Genomic DNA, 10,757 nt, shown 5'->3' with positions numbered 1-10,757 from the left:
CTTCTGCGCGGGGCGGAACAAACCAACGTCTGGGAAACGATTCAATAGAAGCGACGAGGGGGGACCTCCTAGCCAATTGCTGCGGCTGGAGAGCTGGGCGTGTAGACTGGCGTAAAAGGAAACCACTAGCAGCTACGCCGGGCGAGACAGGCAGCCAACGAGAAGACGTAATTCTGAAAGATGGGCGGAACAATCGGCTCGAAGGCGCCAAGCTTGAAAGTGTGGGTGAGTGACAGGGGAGAGGCGGAGGAGAGGAGGCGTGGCCAGAGAGGAAAGAAAAGGGGCGTCTTCAGCCGAGGCCAGGGAGAAGCGGGAGCGGCCAATCGGGAGCCGGCGGCGCCCGGCGGAGAGAAGCGGAGCCGGCGGCGCGAGCGGGCCGGGGCGCAGCGGAGCCGAGGTGAGCGGCGCGAGCGCCCGCGGTGACGTCACCGTGCCCGGCCGAAGCGTCCCGCCCCGTCGTTGGTTCACCAGGTCTCTCGCCTCGCTCGGGCCGGCCGGCCGCCTTCCCTCTTGCCGGGGACAGCCCGGGACGCGCGTCGGCTGAGCGGGCCCGGGTGCTGCTCCGCCGGGGCGGGCGGCTGGCCGGTGAGTCGGGAGGGAGCGGCGCCGCCTCATCCCGGGGCCGGGCGAGGCCGGGCCTGTCCCCAGCGCGGCGGAGCCCCGGGAAGGCGGACCCGCCCAGGCCGCCTCGGGGGGCAGCGGGAGGAGGCTCCCTTCGGCCCCGCCGGCCTTTGGGCCGAGGAAGGCTGCCCCGGGGCGAGCGGAGGCCCTGGCTGCGGGTCGGAGGGGGGGGGCTTCCTCTCGGCCCCGCCTCCTGAGCCCCCCGCCGCCCCCCAAGCCCGGGCTCCCTCCTGGGCTCCCTCCTGGGCTCCGGGGAGCGGCCTCTGGGGCTGGGGGCGTTTCTCCCGCCCGGCAACGTCAGTCCCGTTTCCCTTCCTCCGGGCCGGCGCTGCCCCCGATGCGCTCCGCACGGCCAGGCTGGCGGAACAAGGGGTCCTTGGCAAGAAGCGGGCAGACGCGGGTCAAGCGGTGCAGAATCTGAAGCCGAAGCCGGCGCTTCCGGACCTCCCTTCTCTCCTGGATGTCGGCCCTGCGCTCTCGGGTGCCTCTTCTGCACCCAGCTGGTGCCTCCGGCCCCTTTCAGGCCGTGTGTTGCAGTCTGAGCGGCCGATGAAGGTTATTTTGCTAGCCTCTGCTCTGTGGAGTGGTTTAGTGCTACACATTTTGGATGAGGGATTTTAAACTGATATTTCCTCCTAACAAATCATTTTAACTGCCTTGTCTTGTAAGATTTGAAGTAGTTCAGCTGGTATTTATCAACCGTAACTTTGCTGTGGTAGCAGTATTTTCTAATGCCCACCTCACTCTTTAACTGGCTCTGTTTCAGTGACCTTTGTACCTGTCAGTGAGTTTTTGCAGACTTCTTCTGTGACGCTGTCCCTCTCTTGGTGTTCTCTATTCTCTGTTGGATTTTACTTTCTGCCTTCCATTAGTGGACACTGTTTCACTTTGCTTTATTTCATCATATTTTTGTTTGCCTCATCTTAACAGCATCATGAATTTCATGCATGAGATCCCCAGGCGCTCTATCAAAACTAACCTATTAAATCTTTACCTTTGCTGTGTAATCTAATGGAATATTGTTTTGGGTGACTGGGGATATCTTATCATCCGAGCTGCAGGCGGTACCAGCTCCTGTTTCTGTTGACTTGACAATTTCTCCATCTTTGTTGGTAGAGTATATTCGATATTATCTATCTGTTGATGTCCATGTGCAGAATTTTCTTTTAGCTTGTTGCAAGAAGTTATTTGCAATAAATGTTGAATTTCCTTGGTATTAGCCGGCTTTCTGTGTTGTTTCAAACATCAAGGCCTGATTTTCTTGCTATTTCAGATCCTTTTATTTCCAACTGCTATAATTAGGATGGTGGCTTTTTGGGGTGCTGTTGCATTGACAAGGGGTTCTGTTCTTGGAGCAGAGAGGGGATCTTTTTTGTCAGTTTGCACCTGGTTTTTCCCTGGTGAAGAACCTCTCCCAGTCTCCACAGGAAATTCCTTCAGAGACAGACTCCCTCAGGTCTCTGCATGAAGCCTGTTAGCCAGGCTTTTGGGAAGATCCGTCTCTTCCTGGCTCCCAGCCCAAACTGGGGAGAAAATGGCACTTCGAGGGCAAGGTGGAGGGTAAGTGCAGCTGAGTTTGGGTCCTCCCCAAGGACCCTCCAGGTGGGGGTGTGCATTGCGGGGCAACACGGCTTCCTCCTGGCTCACTCAACAGGCTGAAGAACAAAGGAGAAAAAACTCGCATGATCTTGCCCGCGCAGGAGTGTGCGGAGTGATGCAAGTGTGGTCTTGCGTCTCGCAAAGTGATAGGACGGTGCAGTCCTGCTTCTTGAGGATTTTTACAAATAATATAACAAGCTTCTTCATGCTTTTCTTTCTGCTGGCCACATTCCTGCCACCAAAAGACTTTCATTCCAAGAAGAGGTTGGTAGGTAACTGTGTTTCTCAACAGCACTGTGGATGTTTCTTGTCTAATAATCTTACCTAACTGAAAATCTCCTGAAGAACTGTGGCCCTCGGCTGCCTCATTCTTTCCCTCCATTGCTGCACAAGTGTTAATTGTCCCTCTTGGCCTCAAGTTTTGACAATTAACCAAGGAATGGGAGACCTTTGCCAGAGTCTCAGCATAAAGAGGACTTTCCATGGGAAAGTTTTCATTCTTTGCTAAGAAGAATTGGAAGCCCCATAGCCAACCGAGAAGGGTGGGTCCTCCCTTCCCCCCATCGCAACTTTTCGGAGAACTTCTCACTGAGCCTCATTCAGGAGCCCTCGGGTGGCCCCCTCCCCTCAGTCTCTGGCTGCCAGCCCCTTGGTTGCTTGCCAAGGATTTAGCCCTGCCTATTGACAGAAAAGGGCTTTGAAAGGGAGCACGTGATGCTTGTTGGAACAAGATTTGGGTGTGCGTGTGTAGGGGATCTTGGGGAAAGTGGCACCACAATTCCTCATTGTTTTAGGCAGGGGTCAAAGTTCGGCTCAGCTGGCTGATGGCTGTTTGAAGGAGGGGACCTGGAGGAGTTTTCCGAGAAGAGTTCTTCACTGGGACAGTGGATGATAGTTCAGAGTAGCAGTTGGACACCCGGCTTCTGGAGTCCAGATGGGAAGAAGGGGAGCCGTTGCCATTATGGGAAGCAGGAGCCTGGGCCTGGCTGGACTCTTTGAACGGAAAATTTTCCAGCAATGCAGTTTTGTTAATCAGGAGAAAATGATACGGGAAACTCTTGAAACGGGATCTGTCTAGAACTGGAACAGTAACTGGCTACGTGAGGTGTGTTCCCTGCCTCTCTGTTGCCTTCTCCTTGTTTTTGTTGTCCAAGAAAACAAAAACCGAAACCAGCCAAGCACCCCCTGCCCCATGGCCCTGCAAGGTTTCCTTCCAGGCCAGGGAGGGAGCTGATAGGGCTGCGCTAAGCCTTGCTTGCATCCGATGACAGACAACTGAATCTTAATTATCCCCTTAATCTCCCAAATGCAGACTAGCTTCACACATGTTTGAGGGGAAGATAGAGGTAAGATTGTAAAAATAAGGCTGACCTGGATCCTCTTTTTTCCTTCTCCCATCCTCGGCTGCTCTGGTCACAGAAAGGCAACCAACTAAACAGGCGGGGGGGGCAGAGAAGGGGGGCTCCTGCTTAGCCAGGCCCCTTAATGTCTGGGGGAAGAGACATAAAGGGCATTCCTAAGTTACTTCCTAACAGCTTTTTGCTAAGATACCTCCTTGGTGGGGTTATAAAAAAGACACTGAGACTTTAAAAAGAGTGCAGGAAAGAGCAACAAATATAATTAGGGGGCTGGAGGCTAAAACAAAGAATGGTTCCTGGAATTGGGAATGCCTAGTCTAACGAAGAGAAGGGTGAGGGGTGACGTGATAGCAGTGTTCCAATATCTCAGGGGCTGCCACAAAGAAGAGGGGATCCACCTCTTCTCCAAAGCACCTGAAGGGCAGGACAAAAAGCAATGGATGGAAACTAATCAAGGAGAGAAGCAACCTGGAACTAAGAAATTTCCTGATGGTGAGAACAATTGATCAATGGAACAGCTTGTCTCCAGAAGTTGTAGGTCACTGGAGCCTTTTAAGAAGAGATCGGACAACCATTTGTCTGGAATGTATAGGCCAGGGGTAGGCAACCTTGGCTCTTTTATGACTCATGGACTTCAGCTCCCAGAATTCCTGAGCCAGCCTGGCTCAGCTTGGAAACCTCTTCCTTTCCCCTCAGCATGGTTGACTCAGGAATTCTGGGAGTTGAAGTCCACGAGTCATAAAAGAGCCAAGGTTGCCTACCCCTGTTACTTTAGGCCTATAGCAGGGGGTTGGACTAGAAGACCTCCAAGGTCCCTTCCTGCTCCGTTTTTCTCTTCTTATTGCACCTCTCTTCCCTTTGGCCCCATTTGCCTCAGCTCAGTTGAAAGGTTCCAGGCCATCCACAATGGCTTCCTAGCTGCCACCCCCCCTTTCTCTGAGGAATGGAGCGAGGTGGTCTTTCTTCAGTAATTAGTGGGCTAAGGCGGCTTATCTCCTGCATTTCCTTCAGGAGCTTTTTTAAGAGAAGCTGCTGATGGTCGTGCAGAGACTCTGTACAGCTTGAAAAACAGGTGTTAGGTTTATGGTGCCCAAGAATGTGGAGATACTTGAGCCAGTGGCTCCCTCTGTGTGTGTGTGTGTGTATGTACCTTGCTGCAGCTGGCGATTCTGAGGTCTCTGAGGAGCCGCGTATAGGCACTGGAGGAGGAGGAGGAGGAGGAGAACTTGTTTGGGAGCTGCCAAGGCACCTTGGAGTCACAACTTTTATTTGAAAGCAGAATGTTTTTGTGAGCTTGAGAGAGGGGCCCGAGAACAGATTTACTGTTTGTGCTGTTAACAACTGTTTTGAAGATTCAGTTATTTTTAAAAGGGTGTTGTAGAAGAATCTTTAATTTGAAGGACAGCATTTAATACTGGTTTGTTTTATTTATTTTGCATCCATCTCTCTCAATATCGGCCTTATTTCTAGGCTGGGACTAGTTTGGATCAGTGGGACCTGCAGTAAGTGGGGTGGGGTGGAGTTGGGCGTCATTGCTGGTGCTCTTGGGCAACGCTCCATGTCCTCCTTCGCATCTCTGCTGAGGTGCTGGCAACAGGTCCCGGAGGGCCACTTGTGCAGAAGGGGAGCCGAGTCTTGCTGGACAAGCTGCCTCCCCCCCCGCCCCCCAGTGGCTCTCTGTCCCTTTTGGGCGCTGCTAGCTCAGTTGGCTTTCTGGCCGTTTTCCTTTCCCACCTGCGGAGCAGAGCTGGCTGCTCCCTTCGCTCTTCCTTCCTTCCTTCCGTACACACTGAGTGACGGACGTTGGCAGGACCTGGAGGGCTGTGGCTTCCCCTCTGCTGCTGGGGAGGGGGTGGCTTCATGTTACAACCTTAATCGAGACCAGAATTTCTGTTATTAAGTGGCAGTTAAGTGAGCCACACCTGATTTTATGAAGTTTTTTGCTACAGTCATTAAGCGAATCACTGCAGTCGTTAGGTGAATCCAGCTTCCCCCATTGACTTTGCTTGCTGGAAGCTGGCTGGGAAGGTTGCAGCGGGTGATCCCACCAGCCCAGGAGGTGGCCATGTTTGTAAATACAGGCTGGTTGCCCCCAAATTTTGATCAGGTGACCACGATGCTGCTGTGTTGGTTGTATGTGAGGACCAGTCGTAAGTTACATTGTTAGTGCTTTTGTCACTTTGGTCACTAAATGAGCGGTTGTAAGTCAAGGACTACCTGTACCCATTTTTCTTTTTTCTGGACATTTTATACCATTCTGAACCTCCTACAGCGGATAGACGATCTTTCCCTTTTGTAAGTAAATCTGTACATAAATAAGGCCCCCCCCTGGAGTTTCTTTTGGGCAACGAATCCCCTTCTCGGGTCAAGGAGATGCTCACATCTGTGATTTGCCTCCGCAGCCGATAACCGAAACCTTCCAAGGGAGAAAGTCTGTTGGAAAGGAAGCTTAGGGCCGAGAGGAGCCTTTGTGCGCCTCCGCTGATAAGAGGGAACACGGTGTGTGTGTGTGTCTCTGTGTGTGTGTGTGTGTGTGTGTGTGTGTAAGATTAGAAGTTGAGCTTGAACAGGGTACCTGCTTGTGGTAGAAAAAGTAGCCCCCCAGTCAGGCGGCGTCTCCTTCAAGCCCAGATTGACCATCCAGCTGAGCCACACAGACAGTTTTTAGCAGCTGGCACCGGTCATCTCCCTTGCTGTCTTCTGGGGGGGGGTGTTTTTTGAGCCTCCCCCTCAGTGCTTCAGGTTCTCCTTCAAAGACAGAATAAAGTGCCTGATGCTGCTTGGTCTCCAGGCCCACCCAGGTACCCCTCGCCCCCCCCAGTCCCTCTTGTTCTTGCCAGAAGTGCTGTGGGCCCCGATTGACTCTTCTTGTGCCTGTTGGGGCTCCCATTCGCAGACTCCTAGAGTGGAGAGGGGCCGCCCGGACCCTCAGGCCAACTAAACCATCCCAGGCAAGTGGCCGTCTGGTCTCTGCTTTGGGGCCACCTCTGGTCACTGCGCATGCAAGAGCTGATCCGCAGGTGGTCCTGTGCTCTGGGTGGGGGGTGGGGGGGTGGAATTTCCTCCCTGCTGAAGAACTGAAGTCATTGACCAGCTCAACCAACTGTGAGCCTGGAATGTTTTACCATGGACAGAATGCAAAGTGACCAGTGTGGATTCACGAAGAGAAGTTCTGAAGGTCATGCAGTCGTGTGTGGGACAAGCTTTGAAGAAGAGGGGAAAAGTGGGTTGGGAGGAAAGCAGTCTCCAGGTTCAGGCATTTTGTGCACGGGGCTTCTGAGCTTTTGTCAGCTGGCCATGCGGAGCTTAAATGCGGGTGGACGGATGTAGGAGAGGCCCCACCCAGGGGGCCTGATGTCCACCCTCTGCTGCAGGGAGGGGGTGGTGGTGGCTCCATTATAATCAGCCAGTAAGTTGGAATTGGCCCTGTCAGTTGATGCGCTGCTCGTTGCCCGAAATGGGAACCCTGGACACCTTGGCCCTTTTCAAGGAGGTTTGCCCTGGTTCCAGTTACCAACTTGCTTTTCAAGTTTCTTTGACTAAGGAAGGGAACCAATGTAGGTCATTGGTGACTCTCCCCCCCTGCCTTTGTTTATTTAGCAGGTTTCTTTCTTTGCTTGCCTTCTGAAGGACATTTATTTGGTATGCAGAACATTTGCAGATCCTGGGTTGGCTCCCCTTTGGCCGTCGCCCAGTGCTCAGAATACAGGCTAAAGAATTTCTGGGAGGATGTGTTGCTTTGGGGGAGATGATGCTCCCTCCACACTGCAGCCCTTTCTCAGCCCTCTGCATGGCCCTCTAGGAAATAAGGACGACATGGGTCTCTTGAGCCCAAAGCCCCCTCCTCACGCCAACAAGCTGGTGATGCTACTGTTGCTGGCCTTGGTCACGGTGTTACAGTGTTGTGCCCAGGGGAGTCCTGACTGCGACCTCTGGCTGTCCTCCCAGATAACTTAGGAAAGAGTTAACTGATATTATTTTGAATCCTCAGTTGTGCCCCTCTGCTCCGCCAGGAGATGCTGCCGAAGATGATTTGGGGCAGTGGGTCTTCCAAGCATTGCTCTCTGCAGCTGAAGAAAGAGCTGGAACTTCCCAGCTGAATTGGGAGACGGTATTTGGCCCAGAGGATGTGTGGCTCTGGGAACTGCTCCCCTCAGCAGAGTTCTGAAGGAAGATGGCTGACGGATTGTTTCTTTCCCTCTGCAGGCCACCTTCCTGCTTCTCTGAGACCGCGTCATTTGGCTGCCTTGCAGAGAAGCCCGGGGATCGGTCCCTTTGCTGAGCGTCCCAGAAGAGGAACATTTCCTGGAAGAAAGGTGGGTCCTTGGGGGCGTTGCAGGGGAAGGGAGGGCTGGGCGACATGACAGGCGGGATGGAGGCACTGGTGCCAAGGCCTCCTGACCCACCTGGCCCTCTTCCTGCCCTCGGGCTTCGGGGGGGGGGCTTTGCAGCTGCTCTTCCGTTAGAGAGTAGAGTTAAAAGCTTTAGAATCAAGGGCTGTTTTGTTCTCTTCCAAAATGTCCAATGTTGACTTGTGTTTTCAACGTGGGCAAGTCCTTGTAATAACTGCCTAAGCCATGCTGTGGTTCCAGTTGCCTTGCCCAAACTGACAATGGTAAGGTTGAATCCATCTGAAAACACGGCTTGTTTTAATTTCATTTCACTTAAAGCAGGTCATTGTGCTGGCTGACCTTTGGGGGTACATGGGGGGGCAAACCCGTGGTTAATTTCCTGGCTGGTTTTAGGAGTAGCTGCCAGAAAGAGCCACTTCTACCTGAACAACTCCATCCTGGGCCCCCAGGCCTGGAGGAGGAGTCTCTGCTGGTAGAGAGAAGAGCCCGAAGGGATGCTCCTGGCCAGCTGCGGCCCACTGGGCGGTGGAAGTCTCCCGGCCCGGGTTAGTGTTAAGCCCCGGCTGGATCTTATCAGTGTCGTGCAAGGGCTGGGCTGATCCGTTTGTAGCTGCTTCACTCATTGTGTACTTGGGAAACACACGCAAAACAAATACCTTCCTCCTTCTCCTGCGTTCCTCACCCATAGTGCCACAGTGGTGTTCCTAGTTCATTTAGTGACCTTTTTATGTTACAGTGGCAGTGAAAAAAGTGACTTATGTCTAGTTTTTACACTTAGAACCATTGCAGCATCCCTGTGGTCACATGATCAAAACTCAGTTGCTTGGCAACTGATATATATATATGACGGTTGCTATGTCCCAGGGTCACGTGATCCCCTTTTGTGACTTTCTGACAAGCAAAGACAATGGGGAAGCCAGATTCACTTGAGTGTTAAGTGTTACTAACAACTCTTAACAACTCTGGCAAGAAAGGCTGTAAAATAGAGCAAAATTCACTTAACAAATGTCTCACTTAGCAACAGAAATGCTAGGCTCACTTGTAGCCATAATTCAAGGACTATTTATACTTGGGATTCGGCAGTAGCTCAGTGTAGATTTGTGGTATCCACAAATTTGCTTTAAATGAGCGTCTTGGTTGATCGAAGTGTTGCATTCGAGTGCCTTGTTGCATTCAGGGATTGCATGGGGGACGGAGGATCTTCTGTCAGACTGCTTTTTGGAATCTGACTTTGACACAGGTATAACACAGGTAAATCAGAGGAGGTGATGTAGATGTCTAGAGTGTGTTGACATGACGGTGTTCAAATGCATCAGTTGCTTTTCTCTCAAAAAGAAAGCCTTAGGAGAAAAGAGACAGAGGCTGGTTTACAGATCTATCTACCTATCTATCTGCTTCTAAGTCACTTCAGTCATAGTGGATTCTTACAACTTTCCATTTTCTAAATTCAGATTGAGAATGAATAAAATAGAATAGAATAGAGCTGCAAGGGACCTTGGGGGTCTTCTAGTCCAGCCCCCTATACCATCTCAGACAGGTGATTATCCAGTCACTTCTTAAAAACCTCCAGTGATGGAGCGCCCACGATTTCTGGAGGCCAGCTGTGCCACTGGTTGATTGTCCTCACTGTCAGGAAGTTTCTCCTTAATTCCAGGTTGCTTCTCTCTTTGATCAGCTTCCAACCGTTGTTTCTCCTTCCCTCTGGCGCTTTGGAGAATAACGTGAGCCCCTCTTCTTTGTGGCAGCCCCTCAAATACTGGAACACTGCTATCACGTCACCCCTGTTTCTTCTTTTCTTTAGACTAGCCAGACCCAAGCCCTGCAGCCGTTTTTCGTATGTTTTAGTCTCCAGGCCTTTGATCATCTTAGCTGCTCTTCTCTGAATTTTTTCTAAACTCTCAACGTATTTTTGGTGATATGGTGACCAAAATTGGCTGCAGTATTCGAGGTGTGGTCTTACTAGGGTTTTATAAAGCGGTACTAATACCTCGTGTGATCTTGAGTCTGTGCCTTTGTTTATACAGCCCAGGATTGTATTAGCATTTTTGGCTGCTGCTGCACACGGCTGGCTCAGGGTCAAGTGATCGTCCACTGGGACTCCAAGGTCCCTCTCACAGTGGCTCTTTTTGAGCCAGCTCTCGCCCAATCTGTACTTGTACCTTTGATTTTTCCTGCCTAAATGTAAAACTTTGTTTTTCTCCACATTTAGAATAAAGGTAAGTAATAACCCTGAAGCAAATCAATAAGAAAAGAAAGTAAAGAATCAGTAATACTGTGCCACACTCAGTATGCCAGACAATAAAACAGCTTTCTTCTTCCGAAGGAGCAGTGGTTGCTTTCCAACTTCTGCGGCCTGGTGGACGATTTGATGGACCTCTGAAGGTGAAGAGGGATGGGGCCGTTCAGTTATCTGGGGCAAGCTGTTGGGGGCCGGGGTTCCTGAAAAGATTCCCTTCCAGGATCCCTGCGGATGGGAGTCCTTGACAGAAGGGGCGTGGGGGGACCCCGTCCGGCTGATCTCATCAGGCAGGCCAGTGTGGGTGGGAGAAGGTTGTGAAGAGGGAAGCTTAGTTGGTCAGGAGGCAACACTGTCATGCAACAGTCAAGCCAGAGAGCATTTAGCTGATGTAGTTTGGCAACTTTCCCCCTTCCAGCTCTATCTCCTATTCCAATTTCCTGGTTTGCCGGGGTGAGAGAGGGACCTAAGCCTCTCGGCTCAACTCTGATGGGGGTTGACAGATCACTTTACGTAGTTGCTCTGCAGTTCTTGGCAAATTGGTTCCAGTCCCTTGCAAAGCCAGTTCTTCAAGTCCCTGCAGGAATTATG

The 10,757-nt window shown here is 51.7% G+C and overlaps 1 protein-coding gene across 2 annotated transcripts in view; it reads left to right on the top strand.

Annotated features, from left to right (window-relative positions):
• The first annotated feature begins 322 nt into the window (after positions 1-322).
• The window catches only part of PC (pyruvate carboxylase), a 144,102-nt gene continuing 133,667 nt past the window's right edge, over positions 323-10,757 (top strand). Inside the window, exons 1-2 of one of the 2 annotated variants that reach the window (XM_081340388.1) lie at positions 323-397; positions 7,785-7,894. The gene's annotated coding sequence lies outside the window, so the exon portion shown is untranslated. Of the gene's footprint in view, positions 398-444; positions 586-7,784; positions 7,895-10,757 lie in introns of those variants that run through there. The other variant, XM_081340389.1, reaches the window with a different exon arrangement.

This window comes from Vipera berus (genome assembly GCF_964194415.1).
Source record: "Vipera berus genome assembly, chromosome: 16".
Taxonomy (NCBI): Eukaryota; Metazoa; Chordata; class Lepidosauria; order Squamata; family Viperidae; genus Vipera; species Vipera berus.
Note: the sequence above shows the minus strand (reverse complement) of the source record. Positions and strands in the feature narration are given on the sequence as shown.